Source organism: Chiloscyllium punctatum, chromosome 28, assembly GCF_047496795.1.
Source record: "Chiloscyllium punctatum isolate Juve2018m chromosome 28, sChiPun1.3, whole genome shotgun sequence".
NCBI lineage: Eukaryota > Metazoa > Chordata > Chondrichthyes > Orectolobiformes > Hemiscylliidae > Chiloscyllium > Chiloscyllium punctatum.
This window is the reverse complement of record NC_092766.1, coordinates 54,218,407-54,240,423: the sequence shown is the minus strand read 5'-3', so window position 1 is coordinate 54,240,423 and position 22,017 is coordinate 54,218,407. Positions and strand designations below refer to the sequence as shown.

General features: G+C 40.1%; 1 long non-coding RNA gene and 2 other non-coding genes across 7 annotated transcripts in view; 1 reads left to right on the top strand and 2 right to left on the bottom strand.

The window, feature by feature from the left end:
- LOC140454075 (uncharacterized) overlaps window positions 1-2,732 on the top strand; it is a 35,150-nt gene extending 32,418 nt beyond the window's left edge. For 4 of the 5 annotated variants that reach the window (XR_011952605.1, XR_011952607.1, XR_011952606.1 and 1 more), the window contains one exon: window positions 734-1,574. This is a non-coding gene — a long non-coding RNA (uncharacterized lncRNA). The other variant, XR_011952609.1, reaches the window with a different exon arrangement.
- A 6,980-nt stretch (window positions 2,733-9,712) lies between these two features.
- trnav-cac (transfer RNA valine (anticodon CAC)) lies at window positions 9,713-9,785 on the bottom strand. The gene has a single exon. It is a non-coding gene; the product is annotated as a tRNA-Val (tRNA).
- A 1,525-nt stretch (window positions 9,786-11,310) lies between these two features.
- trnal-cag (transfer RNA leucine (anticodon CAG)) lies at window positions 11,311-11,392 on the bottom strand. The gene has a single exon. It is a non-coding gene; the product is annotated as a tRNA-Leu (tRNA).
- Between the last annotated feature and the right edge of the window lie 10,625 nt (window positions 11,393-22,017).

The window sequence follows — 22,017 nt, the reverse complement described above, 5'->3', positions numbered from 1 at the left end:
GGTCCTCTAATTACTGTTCAGCAGAATACTCTTCATAAGGGTCTTATTGTCATAAACCGATACTTTTTATGACCTTGATTTTATTTCTGACTGGTGTTTTGGTGACTGATGTGTTTTCAAACCATGTGCAATGCATCAGGATTTCTTTCAATTTGTTATAAGAAACAAAACTGCTTTCCATGTTGATTTCTAATTATATTTTACTCCCGAGTTATTTGTCAATGTGCAATAATCACAAAATTATGGAAGCTCCCTGTATCTTATGTTCACTGCAATATGTACTTTCACTAACTACTTATTTACTTCCTACGACTGACATGAATGTCTAAACATTGGCCATGAACAAAAAGTTGTAAATTAAAGCTACATCTCAATAAGCAAACCAATGGATGGAAACATGTAATTCTTGTAATCCTGCATTTTTGAACCAAAAGCAATTCTGCTGAATAATCACTGAATGGCTCATTTTTCTGAATCATAAAGCTCGCTACCATATTATATTTCGCAGTTTACCGATCTTAATGAATATCCAATCATCATCACAACAAAGTGCTTTAAAAATATTGAATTTTTTTTTGAGATTACAACGTAATTTTCCAGTCACTTCCATGACAATAATTTGCACAGTTGTTGGAGTTAGTCTTTCTCATAAATATAGTGCTATTCGCATTTTAATTGCATTAATTGTTTCTTAGTACGAACACTACAACATAAAAATCAATTTACTTTTTAGGTGAACGATCCCATAATGGAACCAATGACTTCCCAATCGATGCCTCATTGTAAGTATTTAACGATTGATCATTTGAATGATCGCGGTAATCTCAGCCTGAAGCATTCAGAGAACTTTAATTACTTTTCATTAGAATAATTCCTGGTCGTTTCTCCACATTGCTCAGTGAAATAATTAACTGAGATTTCTCAGTATTCTTAAATGAAATGATATAATTTTGACAATTCAATTGTTGCTATTATCTAATCATTGCTCAATATAGTTCAGGGTATGACTACGAAATTATGGCTCATAAAGTGAATAATGTAAAGATTTTGCAGTGGGCATTGTGAATATCAATTTTTGTTTTGACCATGGAAACAGTTGAATTGATTTAATTATGTTTAACTTCAATGTTAACATTGACTGTCTTTATGAAAACAATTCAAGTTAATCACTTTTCATGGAACAAAATCATTTAAAATTCTTGTGACTGTTTGAAGTGCAACAAAAGGAATTAACATCTCTTTATTGTTTCATGAAGTAGTCACAGTACATTTTTAACTTTGGGAAGTTGAACATTTCTGGAAAGAAGGGAAGTTGTCTTCAGATGAATAGCCGCATTGATTGACTAATTCATTTATTTTCCTAATCATTTATGTTGCAAATGCATATTAATTTTCTTTTCATTCTGTGACAAACAGCATTGAACATATGGAACTATTTGATTGATTGAGTTTCGTTCATCTGTGTACACTGATCAAATGATTAGAATTTTCTTATCATGAATAATCACGAGATTCATATTTAATTAAAGTCATTATTGCTTGTTACATCATTACTGTAAATTACTAATTCGTTTTGTCAGTTCATTACACACAGGAAATACGCAATTAATTCCCATTCAAATAATTACAAGAAACATCTGAATAATTTTCATTTGAGTTGCCGCCGTAAGCATGTGGCTGTACACCTCCCCTTCCCGGATGGTAACATTATGACGGGTCTTTGTGGAGCTCTGACAGTGTCTCTACGACAAGATCAGGAGGAATGATTTCAATTTCCACCTTCAGCGGAGATGTGTCAGAGCAACTCGGAAATATCATTAGAAAATATCTGAGTATACATTGAACTGCTTTTCAAAACAACATTAGATATTCTTCAATCTGTTCTGCATTTCAATCATCACCATATTTCCTATTTATTTTATTCAGTTCACTAGTAAAATTATGCATCTAATTCTGCTGGTTCTATATTCCTTGGAAAAATAGTTGATGATGTTGCAACCTTAAAGTTGGAAGAGTCTAAGACATGGTAATCATGATTTGTTTTACTGTTTAAAGGAACCTAGTTCAAACGTTTCAAGCACATAAATACTTATTCTCCGGTTGTATAAAGAGGAAAATATTAACAGTCGAAATTCCTCTTTCGCAAAATAACCAAATGGAACTTCATGTTATTCATTGGTCAGCTGATCACCTACATTTATAACGAAATATTGCAATTCATCTAAATACTGGTATGTGCTTAGATCAAATTTAAATTCTAAATATTAGTCATTCATGAATTGTCAGGAATTTATTTTTATTTTCCATTCACCTATTCATATTGAACGTAAGATTGACATGCTGTGAAACTATTGGCGTGTTTTCATTTGAATATTTAATTTGTCTTTCTCTCTCTCACTTATCTCACTTCATTCGTGATGGCTTCCATGTACCTTGCTAAACTTAAAAGATTTTGTTGACTTTAAGTAGTATCCTGAGCACTCACTTATCAATTTAATCCCAAATCATAGAATCATAGAATCCCTACAGTGTTGAAACAGGCCATTTGGCCCAACAGTCCACACTTACCATCTAAAAAGTAACCAACCCAGACTCTCCCTTGCTGTATTACTCGACATTTTCCCTGACTAATGCACCTAACCAAGATAAAAACAATGACGACATACACTGGAAACCAGAGTATAGATTAGAGTGATGCTGGAAAAGAACAGCAGTTTAGGCTGCATCCGAGGAGCAGGAAAATCAACGTTTCGGGCAAAATCCCTTCATCAGGAATACCGGCTGTATTCCTAATGAAGGGCATTTGTCCAAAACGTCAATTTTACTGCTTCTCGGAAGCTTCCTGAACTGCTGTGCTTTTCCCGCACCACTCTAACAAAATATAATACACCTAACCTAAACATCCATGCATCATGGGCAATTTAGCATGGCCAACTCACCTCAGCTGCACACTTATATACTATCACAATGTTATTGAAATCAATGCTCACACAAAGCACGATACATAAAGCCACACAATGGTCTTCATGACCATCTAATTATTGTTCAAGAAATAATCTGAGCAATTGTCTTATTGTTCCTGAGATTAATCATCTCAGTAAGCATCTGGTCATCATTCCCGCCAATAAATACAATGGGTGTTCTCTGAAATTTCTGTTCAGTAATTATCCATGATACTTGTTGCTCAAAGCAGTGTCTATTCTTCATTACGAGTGGCCAATGATTCTAACAGCCATTGATCTTGATGTTATTGTTGCTGAGTGCAATAACCACAGTAAATATCTGGTTATCATTCTTGCCAATAAATACAAGAGCTATCCTCTTACTTTTCAGTTCAGTAATTACACATGATACTTGTTGCTGAAAGTGGTATTTATTCTTTATGACAATTGGCCAAGGTCACTGACAGCAAGACATATTGATAGTCTTGATTTGTTCATGTTTTCAAACATGTTTTCAGGCCATATATTTCAAAAAGAAGTAATTTGACTTCGTTCAAATTTAAATGTAAGCATTTTCAGATATTTTCCATTCAAAATGTTTATTTGCTTTTTCAGATCAAATTTAAATCTTGCCTCTGTAAAGTGAATTTATTGTGGTTTCCATTCATGGAAGTACTCATTAATTGATCCTCATTTTCATCTTAGATCTGATGGAAATTTGAAATACTGATTACAGTGAAAATTGTATGAATTATACATGAGTGGTCTCTAAAAGAAACTCACGAAAGGCGAGTTAGAATTCTTGAATAGCATGTCGATTTGAATAAAGAAAACATTCCTTCCAAAAAAAATGTTAAAAATCACACAACACCAGGGTACAGTCCAACATGTTCATTTGGAAGCACTGGCTTTCGGATCGCTGCTCCTTTAACCACCTGATGAACGAGCAGCGCTTTGAAAGCTAGTTCTTCAAAGAAACATGTTGGTTAGTAACCTGCTAGTGTTTGATTTTTAATTTTGCACAGCCCACTCCAACACTAGCGCCTCCAAATTATTCAAAAAATAAAACTCTTAAGTCTGTGGTTGAACAATTCAACAATCCTGCAACTAGATTATAATTCCCAGTTTATCTATCTTCATAAATATCTAATCAATATCAGTGCAAATTCCCGGAAAACTTCAAATCGTTTTGTTTGTTAAAACACAAACTTTAATTGAAAAGTCATTGTTATCACAATATATGAATTATATTTTAACTCTCCAGTGATGTGAAGTGACCCTTGGACAGAACTTGGATGTTCTAAATTCACCTACAGGCAGAGAAATCGGGACAAATACAAAATCAATCAAACTCAATGAAACAGCAGCTAGAATCAATCAGCTCCAGGAAAAATCAGATTTTCTTACACCTTGAATTCCAGCCAGTGCCTGAGCATTATACACCTCTCTTGGAAATGTAAATAATGAAGGGTTTTCACACCAACACAGTAGATTCTTTAAATCCAGCTCATGACCACATGTGGATGTTTGTCACAAAATTATTAATCATATACAAATCATGGAAAATATCTCAAGGCTCTTGAAATAAATTAATCACTGCACATAAAGCCACACGATGGGATTCAAGGCCACCTAATTACTGTTCAGTGCAAAACTTTTTGTCAGCATTGTATTGTTCTCAAGATGAATAACCACAGCAAACATCACACTTTCACACTATCCCAAATATATGCAAGAGATACCTTCTTATAATTTACACACATCTTTCCCACCCAATTAATCAGACTTCATTATTTACGACTAAGGATGCTGATAGTAAAATGTTTTTTTTAAATATAGGCGAGGTGTCTGATAGGTTCGCCCCAGTCATCATGATAAAAATGTAATTGCGGCTCAGTACATTGTAACAGATCCCCATTAAACTTTTTCATGTATTCACTCAGAGACAATGTTTAAAACTTTCCTCTGTAAATGGTGTCGACTGTTTTTTGCTATGATACCCATGTTCCTTGTTGAATTATTTTCTTTGTAATGCTGACACAAATGTCTGAATCTTGATTACATGAAAGGTTGCATGGATTATATATTGTATTTTTACAGAAGAAAAACTGAAAAAGCAAGTACAGATTGCAGGAGTATCTGAGAATGTTGAACGATCAATAATGACTGCATATCGAATGTATTTTCCACAACATCATGCTAGCATTCTAATGCTCAGTTCACAGATAACGAATTATTAAGTAATCAAAATCACAGCAAACCCATTTGGAAATATTGAATCACTCAATGTGTCAGTGTTCTAAAGTAGATTACCAATTCATTGTTAGTACAACAATCATACAGTAATTCAGTTTAGGTTTTGTAACAAATATCGTGAGATTCATATTTCAATTTAAATCATTATTTCGTCTTGCCAATTTTACAAAGAAAAATTGAGCTTTTATTCCAAGTCAACACAACCACAAACCAAGCAATGATTCCTCATCCAACACTGACAGGAAATATCTGATATCTTTTCATTTGAATGTTCACTGAAATCATTGAACTAATATTCGGCCTTGCAAATGAAGATACGTCTGATTGTTTTAGACTCCAATAATTAATGTTCAATTCGACATGTTACGAATAATAATATGACATTTCTAATCATTTTAAGTTTACAGTGACCAGTTTTAACACGAATTGTTACTTATATCTAATATATAATCATTGATCAAATCCAATATAGTTGGCTTGAAGTGTGGAATTAAGATTCAGTGACGTAAGCATATTGCGTGGTACTGTTTCCTAATGGTAGCTAATGCTGATTTTTATTTTAGTGCTGAAATCCTTGTTGATTTACTGCTGTAGGGATGCCCCGAGAAGCCGCCTTGGAATTAAAACACAAATAGTGGAGGGGAGATAAATAAGACTAACAGTCTGTTTCAGTCTGAAGTAAAAAAGAGAACATTGTGTACAATCGTACTCCAAGTCCATAAGTATGCCATTCTAGACAGTGATATTCCAGATAGTGATAAGAGAATGCCAGCATACAGAAAAAAGACCAACATTGACTTTCTTAATGAAAGAATAATTGTCTCAGTGGATGAATAAACACCAACTGTCGGATAGAGCCCAGCTAACTTCCACAGCTGCTCTCAGGGAAACAGACAGGGGTTGATTGTCAGAAATAGTTACTATTTTAAAGTTGCTCAGAACATTTAAAAAGTTTCTAATTACATAATCATGAGAATCGTAAATAAGGCAGAGTGAGAGGCCCAAAGGACTGCAGCAATTAATTTTGTAATCTGAGGAAATACAATGCACAGTGAGATCCCAAGGCCTGGAGATTATAGCACTTGTATAACAACATGAAACAATAGGAAGCTGGAGCTATCCACAGCGATATCCATCTGAGATTAGGTGTTCTACAGGATCGGGTGTCTATATAAGGAGGGAAGAACTGTAACCACATTGCATGTGGACATTGTAATACAGGAAGTGTGTAAAAATACTGATTTTTACTGTACACGTTACAGTGTGTCATGGATCTCCCGTCCGAGATTGGCCTCGGGGGATGATCCCTGTATTAACTGATTGCAGCATGAGTAGCCATCTTCCACTTGCCTGAGTTCTGCCGATCTCCTCAGTCTTCATTCCCTGTCAGGGGAAATCACTCCTACAGCTATGGTGACATTTAAATTCAATACAAACACTTGTTATCTGTGAAATGATTACTTGCAGAGCGATATCATTTCCATGTTAATTTTTTTTTACTTTTTTGTGTGCAAGAAAACAATCCATTTGTCATCTAGTTCAACTAATACTAAATTTTAAATTATTGATAAGACTACGGGGGTTGGGGGGTGGGGGAAGAGCGATTCTTCAGCTCAAATGTCACATTAAGTGACAATTTCCGTTTTTCAAATCATGTGACATCCAAAATGATGTTTATTTTAATTTCATTTTGAGATAGCTTTATTTTCTTCCAACATTAGTTGCCAATGAACAATAATCACACAATTATTAGTCATTTGCTGCAAAATGACTCCCTGTATCAAATGTCATTAACTCGATGTTGTGTTCATAACAATACTCACTTTCCCGGCCTAATTATTTTCTTCCTAGTTCTTATATTTGTCTAAACATTTGTCATGATTAAAGCTACATTAATAAAATAGACATGAACCGACCAAAAAAAATGTTGAACTGTGTTCAATTGCTGCTAAGTTTTTTTTTAATTATTAAAGCCACGTTTTATATTTTAATTTTCAGTTTATTAAACTTAATGAATATACAATCGCCATCAGCGCAAAGTGCATTCAAAATATTAAGTCAATTTATCTATCAGGATTTTAGAAACAATTATCAGTTACAATAATTACGCAATTCTTCAACTTCGGCTTTATAAAAAGCACAATGTGCCTTTAATATCTTCCATATTTCTCAGTGTGAGTACTACAATATTAGAACCTGTTTCATAAGACCAATACACCCACAAAAGATCAAGAATTGCCATTGCAGCATCATTTGTAAATATCTGACTTTTGCTCATTTGAAAGATCACAGTCTTCTCAGACATTGAAATTCAGAGAACACCAGTTACTTTACACTGCAATATTTCTCTTCGTTTTTGAACATTATTCAGTTGAATAGTAAGAGGAGATACCTCATTATTCTTAAACTCATTAATAAAAGTTTTCAAATCGATTTGTTGCCAACACCTAATAATTGTTCAATTCGGTAAGGGGTGTACATGTGGAACTATGTTTTCATATAATAACCAATGCAAGGGCATTGCAATGTACAATCTCTCAATCATTCTGAATATTGCTTTTCATTTTAAACTTGGAAACGCTTTTGAATTGGTTTGATTGGAAATCACTTCAATGTTAACATTTATTGTGTTTTTAATCACAATAGCAGTTGAATATTTTTCATGTGCAAAATCATTTAAATCCCCATGAATATTTTGAAGCACACATCTCCTTTATTTCATTAAACAATCACAGGAAATGGTGACATCTTAGAAATCGTACATTTTCAGAAGGAATGAAAGTTGTCTTCAGCTGAATAGGCACATTGATTGACCAACTGATCATTTTGTTCCAATTTTCGTGTAGATCAAAAACATTTTAATTTGCATTTCAGAAAATGAGAAACTTATGACCATATAGAATAACTGTATTCATTTTTATTTATAATGCACAATAATCACACAATTCTGTCAATTTGTCGTTCCACAAGTGATCGTAAAAATTATGTCTAATTAAGACATTTGTTAACTCCCATCATTATTGTAAATTACGACTGAATTTTCAGTAGATTACACACAGTATCCAACTATTTAAATTCAATCCAATTATCACAATAAACGTCTGATGAGTTTTCAGCCCTGCCCAGCCTGGTTGGGAATGTTATGAAGGAATCTTGTGCAACTCTGGTCGTGTCGCTGTTACCAAATCAGCGTTTACAATTTCAATTCCCATTGCTTGAAACAGGGCAAGTTTCACGTTTACACGGAACATGAAGCACACCGGACTACAGGGAAAATGCACAAAGCCGTGTTCCACATCATACCGTGCAGCGTAATTTCAGTCACTGTGTCTGTTTTGCAGAAAAAGAGTCCCAAACAATGTACTCCACCCTAAAACCGGAGGTCGCATTCCTATTCGAGAACGACAGATCACATTGTGAGCATGCTCTGACCTCGGAGCCAGTTCGAGATGCCACTTTCCTTGCCTTTTACCCTAACCGTGCAATTTGCTGCAGAGATGTTCACTCCTGGACATCAGCCACATGGATAGCAACTGAGTTGGAAACCTGTGTGGGAATCGACGAGAAGCGACTCAATAAATTTTGCTCAATTCCATGGTGCTTATTAGAAATGCAATTTCTGTTCACCTCAATCTAAAAGGCAGTTTCTCAACATAGTAACAAAGTCAAAAGGTAATTACCTCACCCCACCCCCACTCCGGAAGAGGTGCTAACTGCCCTTGATTGCTTTTTGTTCTCGATGTGAAGAGCTCTCACGCCTCGAAGTCACCTTCATGTGTCTGGTTGCTGAGTGAGTCACAAAGAAGGAGTTTCTCCAGAGCTGCAACTGCCTGACTTCCCCACTCGACTTCGCCGTTTACATTTTCCTGCTCCTCAGTGATTTCAAGAAAACCAAATGGATGCGATGTCATTCTGTAACCTCTCTGTCGATTCCTCCGTTTCAGTTCCAACGTGGCTTAGGTCTCGGGGCGCACCTTAATACTAGCGACACCATGAAAGCACAGGTCCAGAGGTTCCTCTGAGAGTGTAATTTCTTTCATTGCTGTTGCTGATTGAAAGAGCCACTCAAGTGCGAACTGCTCCAAAACATGATTCAGGACCTCTGGTGCCAATTCTCGTACGTTGAATAACGACAGACAGCTTCCAAACGAGGCCTTTCAGAGACGCCTTTGGGGTACATTTAACAGACAGACAAGTTCACTGTGACACCAGCGCATCAGCTTCTTCCCTGTCTTTGAACCGAGCCGCCTGCGCAAGGAATGAAAATGCGGTACTGCTTTTCGTAGAAGAATCAGAAGGGGGTAACTACACTCTCAAACAGAATTGCATATGATCAGAACCAGTTTGGATAAAAACTTTACAATTCTTTGCACAGTCATTAAATGGAATTGCATTACATTTCACTACGCGAGCAGATTTGTTCAAGCAACTTCGAAGGCAGGTTTGCAGATGGGAAAGCAAGCAAGAAAGCACCGTTCTTGTCCATGTAAAAGGCTGCCGTTGAAGAACAAAGCAGTTTCTGCCCAGTTTCGAACTGGGGACCTTTCGCGTGTGAGGCGAACGTGATGACCACTACACTACAGAAACCAGCCGCAGCCACCCGCCCGGCAGCTCAGGGGCATCCAGCACTGAAAGTTGAAGCCATTCTTCGTTTCACCTTTCTGTTTCCAATAGCTCGTTGTTGTCCAGCGTAATTGACATCTTCAAAACATAAAAAAAAGACACGTGAAATTGATGATAAAATATAGACAAGGATGTGGTCAATGTTTGGACCGTAGGGCGAAGTGGACTAGGCTGGGACGACTTTCCTTGCAGCGTAACGACTGCGACATGATCGAATGGAAGGGTTGGAAACTGAGTATTTACGTGTTTTACCCAAGTTGGGGTGAGTTGAAAACTCGAGAGCATAGGTTTAGGGTGAGTGGGCTGAAATTGACAAAGGACCTGAGGCACATTTCCCACACAGAAGGTTGTGCGTGTATGGAATGAGCTACCAGAGGAAGCGGAGGAGGCTCAGAAAATTGCATGAGTTTCTGGATAGGATGGGTTGAGAGGGTTTGGGGCCAAATACTGAGGAACCGGACTTGTTTATATTTGGCTATGTGCTGAGCATGGACGAGATACACCGAAGGATCTGTTTCCACGCGGTGTCCCCCAAAAACGTTGTGTTGCTTACACCTGCTTTGAAGGATTACTTTTTAGCGGAGCTTGCCGTCGCAGTCTGTGGCACAATCCTTTACTGTGTTCGATGCTCACGGGAAAGGTAGTATTGCGAAACACTGCAGAAAGGAACGACTTCCTTACTTTTGCTCCGACTGACCATACTCTGTGAAATTTTCCCAGATCCTCAGTTAAGGACTTTTGCAGCTGGAAGTTTCCTCAGAAACGCTGTTAACTCGTAAAGTATTGAGCGAATCGCAAAACAGAAAGCATTTAACACGGAACACAAACAAAGCTGGCATACCTAATGCATTTTCAGACACAGAGATGCATGAATGCTAAATGTGAGACAGTCCGAGGGCATGATTTATAAAGTAATCTCACAACTAACAACAGGACAATTCCAAACTACTCTTTCACACATGCTGCAGCCTTAGGGAACCACCACTTCCCAGACAATACTGAAAAGAGAGAAAGAAAGAACCTAATACGAATGGGCCATAAAAAGTGAATTTCACCAATCACAGTCTCGATTAGATTACCTTTCCCTTCCGATGTCTCCAGGACGGAAACGAAGGAAATGGGAGAAATTCAACAACATATCACATCGAAATTCGTTGGAACGATTTTCCCATTGGCCGAAAAACCAAATAACGACGAGTCGAGTCACCCGAGGACTTTGTTTCACAATAGCGATGAAATACCGGTCTCCATTCGGTTCCAGTACAAGATCAACTTGCCTGGAACAGCACAGCTGCTTGCGATTTTCTGCGCGGGAGGCGAACACGATCATGACAGACAGAGACACTTTGAAATATTCGGCACTATCCCACATCACAGTTAATTCCCCGGGAAGCAAAGCCATTTTACTTTTGTTTTCAACATCAATACAGTGGGGACAGAAACAGCATTTTAACAAAAAAGCTGCAGCGTTGGAGTTGATCTGCAGAAATGGCAGTGGTGGGATTCGAACCCACTCCCCTTTGGAGACTGGAACCTGGATCCAGCGCCTTAGACCGCTCGGCCACACTACCAGCCGGCCGCGCGCACCATTTTCTTGCGTTTCCAACTGTGCTCTCCTGCATAACAACATATGCCAAGTCACATGAAAATGGTTCCATGATCCCTCTCCGACTCGCACAGCTGCTGGGATGTGCCCGTCTACAATATCAATTTCGCAGCAGATAATGAGAGCCCATCAATCCAGACAAAAATCAATGGTAAGCTGAGTCTATCTTCTCAGACTCCTTTCAGCTCCAAATGTATCTGTGAGAATTAACCATACAACCAGAAAGACACTCGTATACCTGCACCATGGGAAACACTATGAAAACGGGATTGTTGTCAAGGAGTTCATTCTCGATCATGGATTGTAATCGATTTGCATTGTCATGTCGGTTCCAGCACCGTGGGGAAATAGTGAGAATATGATGAATGTAATGTATTTTCCTGTATGAAACAGTAAAAAGTGCAGAACAATTTAAAAGGATGTTGCCAGCGCTTAGGGGTCTGTGTTATAGGGAGAGGTTGTACAAGTGAGGATTTTACGTTTAGTGCAGAGGAAACTGAGTGGGTTATTTTCTAGAAGTGTATAAGACCATGAGGGTCATGGATAAGGTGAATGCACTCATCCTTTTCCCAGGAACTCAAGGATTGGACGGCTTGATTAGATCAGTTTAAGGTTAGAGGAGAAAGAATAAAAGGGAAGCTGAGGGGCAACTGTTTTAGACAGAGGGTGGTATGTATATGGAATGACCTGCCAGTGGAAGTGGGTCAGGCAGGAACACTCACAACAGGGAAAAGGCATTTGGACAAATACATGGATAGGAAAGGGTCAGAAGCAAATGGGCAAGTGCAGGGAAATGGGGTTAGTGTGGATAGACATTCTGGTCGGCATGGGCCAGTTTGGGCCAAAGGGCCTATCTCTTCTGTAAGATTCTACAATTCTAAGTGCATTTCCTATTTCTCCCACTAACTCTGGTATCCTGGGATGTATTCCATCAGGGCAATGAGACTTGTGTACCTTTCGCTCCATTAACTTGCCCAGCTCTAACTCTTTCACGATAATTGTTATTATCTAGGTCCTCACCTTCCTCAGTCTCCTTATCAATTCCTGTCCTGTTCTTCGTATCCTCCACTGTGAAGGCTGACTGCTGTGTACTCATATTCCTGAACCCTGCTGGATAGGAATAACTCGGCACAGAACTGTGAGAGGTCTTCTTTGAATCTTCATTTATGAGACATGGCAGATACCTGGATAGTGTACATACAAAATACCTCCAGACAGCATCAGGTAACTCCCTGCCTGTCGGATGTACAGCTCCCATTCGTATACCGTTGTGGTTTGGGACTTTGAATAGAGACTGTCTCTCAGTATTATCTCCATGGCAACGGCAGTTAGAAAGTCTAGTTCAGTTCAGCACTTTGTGGTTAAACCACATACCCTTCCCCCACACCCCTGTGACTCCCTCAAGTATCTGACAGGCGCTTCAGTTTCAGTGGGGTATCTCTCAGGATTCTGATGTCGAGGAGCCGGTGGTGGGGTGGACAAAGTTAAAAACCACACATCACCAAGTTGCAATCCAACAGGATTATTTTGAGGTACAAGCCTTTGGAGTCTGCTGTGATTTTTAACTTGATCAAGATTATCCTGGCGGATAGGATCAAGGATAACCCCAAGGCATTCTATGCGTACGTGAGAAACCTGAGAATGACGAGAACGAGGGTAGGTCCGATCAAGGACAGTGGTGGGAGACTGTGTATTGAGTCGGAAGAGATAGGAGAGGTCTTGAACAAGTACTTCTCTTCAGTATTTACGAACGAGAGGGACCGTATTGTTGAAGAGGAGAGTGTGAAACGGACTGATAAGCTAGAAGAGATACCTGTTAGGAAGGAAGATGTGTTGGACATTTTGAACAACTTGAGGATAGACAAGTCCCCCGGGCCTGACGGGATATATCCGAGGATTATGTGGGAAGCAAGAGAGGAAATTGCAGTACCGTTGGCAATGATCTTCTCGTCTTCACTGGCAACTGAGGTGGTACCAGGGGACTGGAGAGTAGCGAATGTTGTGCCCCTGTTCAAAAAAGGGAATAGGGATAACCCCGGGAATTACAGGCCAGTTAGTCTTACTTCTGTGGTAGGCAAAGTAATGGAAAGGGTACTGAGGGATAGGATTTACGAGTATCTGGAAAGACACTGCTTGATTCGGGACAGCCAGCACGGATTTGTGAAGGGTAGGTCTTGCCTTACAAGTCTTATTGAATTCTTCGAGGAGGTGACCAAGCATGTGGATGAGGGTAGAGCAGTGGATGTAGTGTACATGGATTTTAGTAAGGCATTTGATAAGGTTCCCCATGGTAGGCTTATGCGGAAAGTCAGGAGGCATGGGATAGAGGGAAATTTGGCCAATTGGATAGAAAACTGGCTAACCGGTCGAAGTCAGAGAGTGGTGGTAGATGGTAAATATTCAGCATGGAGTCCAGTTACAAGTGGAGTTCCGCAGGGATCAGTTCTGGGTCCTCTGCTGTTTGTAATTTTTATTAATGACTTAGATGAGGGAGTCGAAGGGTGGGTCAGTAAATTTGCAGATGATACAAAGATAGGTGGAGTTGTGGACAGTGAGGAGGGCTGTTGTCGGCTGCAGAGGGACTTAGATATGATGCAGAGCTGGGCTGAGGAGTGGCAGATGGAGTTCAACCCTGCCAAGTGTGAGGTTGTCCATTTTGGATGAACAAATAAGAATGCGGAATACAGGGTTAATGGTAGGGTTCTTGGTCAGGTGGAGGAACAGAGGGATCTTGGGGTCTATGTACATAGATGTTTGAAGGTTGCCACTCAGGTGGATAGAGTTTGTAAGAAGGCCCATGGAGTATTATCGTTCATTAGCAGAGGGATTGAATTCAAGAGTCGTGAGGTGATGTTGCAGCTGTACAGGACTTTGGTTAGGCCACATTTGGAGTACTGTGTGCAGTTATGGTCGCCTCACTTTAGGAAAGATGTGGAAGCTTTGGAGACGGTGCAGAGAAGATTTACCAGGATGTTGCCTGGAATGGAGAGTAGGTCGTACGAGGATAGGTTGAGAGTTCTCGGCCTTTTCTCGTTGGAACGGCGAAGGATGAGGGGTGACTTGATAGAGGTTGAAAGATGATCAGGGGAATAGATAGAGTAGACAGTCAGAAACTTTTTCCCCGGGTACAACAGAGTGTTACAAGGGGACATAAATTTAAGGTGAAGGGTGGAAGGTATAGGGGAGATGTCAGGGGTGGGTTCTTTACCCAGAGAGTGGTGGGGGCATGGAATGCACTGCCCGTGGGAGTGGTAGAGTCAGATTCATTTGCGACCTTTAAGCGGCATTTGGATATGTCCATGGATGGGTGCTTAATCTAGGATAGAAGTTCGGCACAACATCGTGGGCCGAAGGGCCTGTTCTGTGCTGTATTGTTCTATGTTCTATGTTCTAAGATTATCTCAATGGTAACAGTTAAGTACTTCAGCAATTACAGAGGCCATATATTCCCCACACAATATGTTCCCCTCAGCAGGGTAAACTGCTATTCCAGCCCAAGGGACAGGTATTAATCACTTTTCTCCGCCAATTCCATCTCGCTTTCTGTTGATCTTTAAAGTTTTTCTAATCTCCTTGGTCTTTGCCAATATTTATGTATTTTATTTCATTTTGATAGACTACCTTATTTCCTGAGCCACCCTTGCCAGATGACTCCTCTTCCTACAGTCCTTCCTTTTCCCTGCTATATACTTTTGCTGAGCACTTCGAAAAATGGCTTTGATATTCCTGCACTGTCCGCCAACTTTCCCACCATAAAGTCTTTGTTTCCAGTCCACATTAGCCAACTCCTGCCTCATTCTATTGTAGTCTCCTTTTGTTTAAGCACTGGATCTTGGGAGTGGATCTAATCTTCCAGCTTTCCATCTGTGTTCTAAGTTCAACCAGACTTCTCAGAATTCTTTTATCAGATTAAGAGGGGAGGCGATGTTTCCTGGGTGTTTTGGTTTTCATTGTCAGAGACCTTGGCTGTGTAATAAAGTACAGGATAGGTAATCACAACAGAGTATTCTGGACGGTGTGAATGTACCACACAGTCTAAAACCATAAATCACTCTCTCCCCTGAGTTTAAAATTGCAAAATCATTATCTCCTACACACTTCCTCACTATCTAAGCTTGGTATGCTAATGCACTTGACTATCTGTCATTTTCCGAAAATCTCCTTTGGTGAAGTTGGTGATTTTTGGATTCAGCTTTCCAGTTATTACCGTTAGAAGATAAGCACTGGGCACTGGAGAACCAGCCCCACCATTTAATACGGTGATGATTGAGCTCACATCGGTCTCAGCTGGATTTTCCAGCCTGCTCTCTCACCCTTCATCTCATTGCAAATTAAACATCTGTATCTCTTCATTAAATTGGCTCATTGTCCTGGCATCCACCGCATTTTGAATAGGGAATTCCACAGATTGAGATAAGTACCTTCTTCCTCATGAGAAGAGAATAGAGCCCCTGTTGTGGTTCTGTTGTGGAGCTGGGAATTTGTCTTGCAAACGTTTCGTCGAGTTGACATCCTCAGTGTTTGGGAACCTCCTGTGACGCGCTTCTGTGCTGTTTCTTCCGGCATTTATCGTGGCCTGTCTCTGCCGCTTCCGGTTGTCAGTTCGAATGGCCGGTATATTGCAGTGATCACAGTGTGTCTGAGTTTTGCGTTTATTTTGGGTGAGGGTAGTCTGTGTCTGAGACGAGCGCTTAACACCCAGACAACGGGAATGGTATCAGATAGCGAAGTTAGGACGGGCTGAAGTGAAGTGGAAAATTCTGTCAGAAGGTGGGTCAATACAAATGCATCACATCACCCAGACTGTAAAAGATTCGCAGAAGGAGCAAAGCAACTTCAATGCAGGCACAATAACAGGTAAATTAGAAAGAAGACAATTGAACACACTGAGATGGAGTGGAATTATTTATGAGAAAGGATTAAATTTAGAAGCTATTTTACATACAGACTGTCGTCACATTGGAAAAAGGAATTTCCTGCAAAGTAACGGTGATATTTGCCTGCGACATCACAATTGCGAGAGACACTGACATATTATCTTCTGCAACAGCGTGGCCTAGTGAAAGCATGATCGGCCCATCAATCAGAATTCAATACTTCAAAGTTCTCCTATGCGCTATACAACCTATTTGCTGCTCCTGTAGTCAGATCCTAATCACTGCTTCCTGCCTCACGTAAATACTTGAAACATGATCCAATCCCCAGTGTTTCTGCTTTAACCCATATTTTGTAACTCCCGAGCTGACACAGGTACGAGTGACCAATTGGCCTTTTCGAGCGCTCTCACTCTGTATGATCTGAATGATAAAATGTACTGCATCTGATCCGCAGGAGACACTGCAGAAATTAACCCATCCCAGCGGACTGAGCTGCCTCTATTGATCGAGCTGTTTCCATTGGTATAGTATCACACAGTAACAGCCAACGTCTTTTGATGTCATCCGCGAAGGTACTTGCAACAAAAAAGCGGAAGACGGCTGGAAACAGCTGTCGTCAGTGCGATATACAGAAGCCCAGCGGGATCCTAGCTAGATTACTGTGTGCAGTTCTGCAATTCAGACTACTTTATCTTTTATGATTTTTAACCCATGAGAAGTTTGTTACCACCTTCGATGACAGCCATAATGCTCTGACCACTTTGACGGAGCCAGTACAAGTCAGTTCTAATAGTTATCAATAGATTGAATCTAAACAGGATGTCCACAACAGGAAGTGCTCTGACACTCAATGCCGGTAAGCCAAGGTAATTTTCCTAAAACCACTCCCGTCTGGTAATACCATTGAAGATATTTTATACAGTAACCTTTCATTCTCAATTGCCAGTTCCAGTCCATGAAGCAGCCAGTAACATGCAGCAGTGAATTTAAATCTAACAGCAGCATTGCCCTGGCAGGAGAGATTAAGGAGCTTGAAGCTGTCTTCTCTGGAGTATCTAAACATGAAACACTTCAAAGGAACAAAAATCTTCAAGAGCTCGAGAGGATACATACAGGAAGGATGTGCTCCTAGGCTGGTGTGCCTGGAATAAAATAAACGCGAACTACAGTATCTTTACCCAGCATCCCCTTTAGCTGCGTAACTGTTTAAGATTTATTTGCTGCTCTAATTAGACTCCCAGTTTTAACTGCTGTCATGTTGATGACTATGCAAATGTATAAAATTTAATTTAATCTATCCCAAAACCTCTCTGTACTTGTGTCTCACTTGTGCTCACTGAGACCCTCATTCAATCTGACCTCTTTACAAACCCTGCCCAGATATTTCCTCATAAGGCTCAGAATGAAATATTCACAGAATTGTTACTGTGCAAAAGGAGGCTGATTGGCTCATCAGCTCTCCAAAGGATCACCTCACTGAATGCCAGTCTTCTGCCTTTACCCCATAAACCTTCCCATTCATCCTCTTCCAATAACACCGGCGAGTTCACAAGTAACCACAGCGATCAGATTTGTTTTGTTTGTTCGTGGGATCATGGCATCACGTGCTGGGGCAGCATTTATCATCCATTCTAACTGCCCAAGAGATGGTTCAGAGTCAACCACGTTATTCAATGTCTGGATTCACTTGTAGGCTGGACCAGGTCAGAATTAACAGTTTCTCAGACCCAATGACATGAAGAGTTGATTTCTGGCCTATCTTATTTCTGAAATGATAATGAATAATTTTTGCAGTTGAATTAAAAGTGAAAGACCAAAATGTGTTTTATTCTGATTGAGCACATCCTCCTATTTTCTAAATTGTTATTGACTGTCTCATTCCACTCGCACCAGAACCTATTCCAGAGAGTGTTGCAGAATGGTCAGCTGCAGGTGATCACTTGACCGGTCGCTGGACCCAAAGGTTCACTCTCCACAGATGCTACCAGATCTGATTTTTTCCAGCAGTTTCTGGTATTGTTCCTGATTTCCCAGCATTTGCAGATGTTTAGTTTTTGAATATTGATCTTGTCTGGTGCAGAGTAGTTAATTGATGTGTTTGAATGGTTTTGAAAATTCCAACTTAGGCCACAAATCAGCCATGATCTATTGAATGGCAGAGCAGGGTTGAAGGGCTGAATGACTTCCTCCTATTTCAGTGAAAGTTATCCATCTGCAGCTTGTGGTAACATTTCCCCTCAATGCTCACTTCACCTCCATGTTTAACACACTGTTACTGACTGAACAAACCTCCTGTGTTTGAACTAAACCTGCTCATGTTCAGTGGTTCCTTCTACTGCCACCCGGATTTAACTCTCATCATGGGATGCTGTCTCGTGTTACTGCGGGAATGCCCATAAGGACTAATCCTGGAGCATGTATCCCCTGGGATCCAAAAATACTGTTTATTTCCTTCTTCCTATTTCATTCTGGCATTGAACTCTCGGTTTCAATCCATTCTCCTGTCATGCTCTTCAACATGCCCATGTGGGTGGACTCGAGGCAGCTGGCACCTGAAATTGTGGGAGGAGGCAGATTCAATCAGGGATTTGGGAAAACACTCAGACAATGACATATCCGTCTGATTGTTGACTCAGACAGATAGGCAGTAAGAAAGATGCACATTTAGATCGTACCTTTGATGACCTGGAGCAATGAAACATGCTTCAAACGCAATGATTTCAACCTCAAATCTCTTAAAACACAGATACAAAGCTTTCTACTTGTACCAGGTTGTCTCTCAGCCTCCTGTTTTCTTAAGAAAAGATTTTTAAGCTGTTATGCCTTTCCTGGTGATTATACCCACTGTTTCTCTGTCAGATTTATGACTGAACCTTTATTTTCCTGTTGTGAGTGATGCTCGTACCAGAAACAGTTCCTGACTTGTGAGGGGGTTCGGTTGGAGTATTTATATTTACATAAATTCCCACCCTCACACACAGTGTGAATTTGATGTAAAACAGAAGGAAAGGATTGATTGAGCACCCACAAAAACACAAAAGGCAGCATGTGTACCTGAGTTGAATGAACCTGGACTTAGGAAAATGTGACAACAATCACAACTAGTTAGAATTACAGAATCCCTTAGGCGCACAAAGAGACTATTTGGTCCATCCAGTATGCAATGACTTGCTGTCCTACCCTACCTTCATAACCCCACATTTAGCCTGGCTAACTCAACCCACCTAACCTACACACTATTGGCCATGTTAGCATGGCCAATCCACCAAACCTGCACATCTGTGGGAGGGTCACATATTATGTCTAAGTGCTCAGGATTGTGGGATGAAGGCTCAGAAATACTTGACTTTGACGCAAATCCTCTTTTTTTTTCAAAATAAAATCTGGGAGAAACTGCAGCCAGAAAGATTTCCGATTATCTCATGAGAAATAGAATTCAAAACTCGTGCCACTGACCCAGGGGGCGCAGTGAAGTCACAGAGGTCTGGGAACAATCAGAACTGAAACAAGATGTGAGCAAGGTGGGAGGGAGACAAGGACAAAAAGACACTCTGTCACACGGGGGAAGACAGGAGAGATTAAATTACAGAAATGGTAGTCCCTCAAGGCCATGGGGAATGGAGTTAGAGCTGGGAAAGAAACCAGGAAACAAGGTGAGCAGCTGTCAAAGAAATACATTGAAAAAGCAGATTATAACAACATTGAGGGCAGAGTACACAGTCTGAAATTGTTGCTCTCATTGGTGAGTACAGAACGCTGTAAAGCCTGGGTCATTCTATTTCAGCCAACATATGCAGGATAGGCCAAGTGGCCTCTATCTGTGCTGTAACTTTCTGATAAATTTATTCTGACATTTGGAATTCAGGTCGAATGATGTTCATAAATTCTCAAATTGGACTTGAGTTTAATATTCTGGAGAAATGTTAAATAAATCACAATGATCCCATTCTGCAGACTTTAGTCCACAGCCCTTAATGTTCCAGCATCGCAGTTACATCCATGTCCTTTTATTCTAATGTGATGCTGGTTACTGCCTCTGCCACCCCATCAATGATTTCCTGCTCCCCACCATCTCTGAGTGAAATGAATTCTCCTCTCCCCTTCTTTCTGGGAATTTGTTTCAATCTAAATCGTCCAGTTTCTGACCTCTCAGTTAATGCATAGCTCCTTCCTAGACACTCGATCTGGATTCCTCAGCATTTTATCACTTCAATTAAATCTCAGGTCATCCTCCTCGGAAATCATCCCCAGCCTATCCAACCTTTCCTCAGAGCAGGAATTTTCCAATTGTAGAAACATTCTGATCAATCTCCTCTGTATCCTCTCTGGTGTGATCACATTAACCCTGGAATAAGGGGATCAGAAGTGTGTGCAGTACATTAACTGCAGTCAAATGAGTGTTGCTGATATTTCCCATGTCACCTCCGTGTTCTTGTGGTTGTCGATCACACAAGACGTGTCCTGGTTTCCCACTTGGAACTGGATTTGCACTCCATGGGGCTGGGATTCCCTACCATGTGTTTATTTGTTAACACATCCTAAATTAACTTCAGATTAAAAGAACATTATCAGCTACCTACCAATCAACTGCTTCCATTATACTCAAGTCTCCTTACTTTTTAAAATCTCTTTAAAAATATTACTATCTAAACACAATAGGCTTTAAGTTGCTGACCAAGTATTCAGATGTCTCCATCGTGACAATTACTTGAAGATTATCTTTACCTTCAGCTACATTTGGTGAATTGAACACTGATTGTAAATATATGAATATCAAACGGACTTGAGTTTTACGATAATTAATCCAGTCTGACATTCTTGTTGGTTAATATCTTGAAGAGAACTGTCCTCAGAACTCCAGCTGTGCTCTGACTTCCTTCACAACTGGATTTGGTTGGACTGCAAATCTTAGATCTGTTCTGTTGTTTCCCGGATTGCTTCACTCTGTCTATCACTTGCTGCTTATGCTGTTAGGCACACAAGTAGTCCTCTTTGGGAACTTCATCAGGTTAACACCTCATTTTTAGGTATTCATGCTGCTTTTACTGATATGCCCTCCTGAATTCTCACAGTTGAATGAGGACTGATACTCTGGTTTGATGGTAAGAGGCAAGTTGGGTAATATGCGGGGCCCTGATTGTATATGATTTGTTGGAGTACAATTCTACTGCAGTTCTTGGAAGGAATGAGCTAAACTCTTACACTGTTGGCCCCATATAATACATGCAGTATCATGAACACTGATAGGCCAAGTCATGAAATACAAGAAACACTGTACAATGATGCAGGACCACAACTGCAGCAAGGGGAGTTTAAGATCCAACTTGACATAGGAGCTGGGGAAGAAGCAGCTGATCAGATTATCTCATTCATAGTCACAAAGAGACTGTGAGATTATTGTATTGCTGGAGGTGAGGATGAAGGAGGTTGGGGAGATGGAGAGCCCTTCAAAAGAAACTAATGTGCCTGTGAGTTGTGAGATAGAATTGATTGCCATGCATTTAGCAGAAAGCTAATTGAAACTGTTTTTACCCCCAAAAGATAACAAGACTGATGATGCTTCCAGTCATCATCAGAAAAAAACCCCAGAATACATGGTTCGGAGATGGATGTCAATAGCCAATCAACATCCAACTCCTGCAATCATTGAGCAAACATATGTGTGATTACCCAGTTCTGATGAACCAGAAAATCACTGTTCACTCTGTGCAGA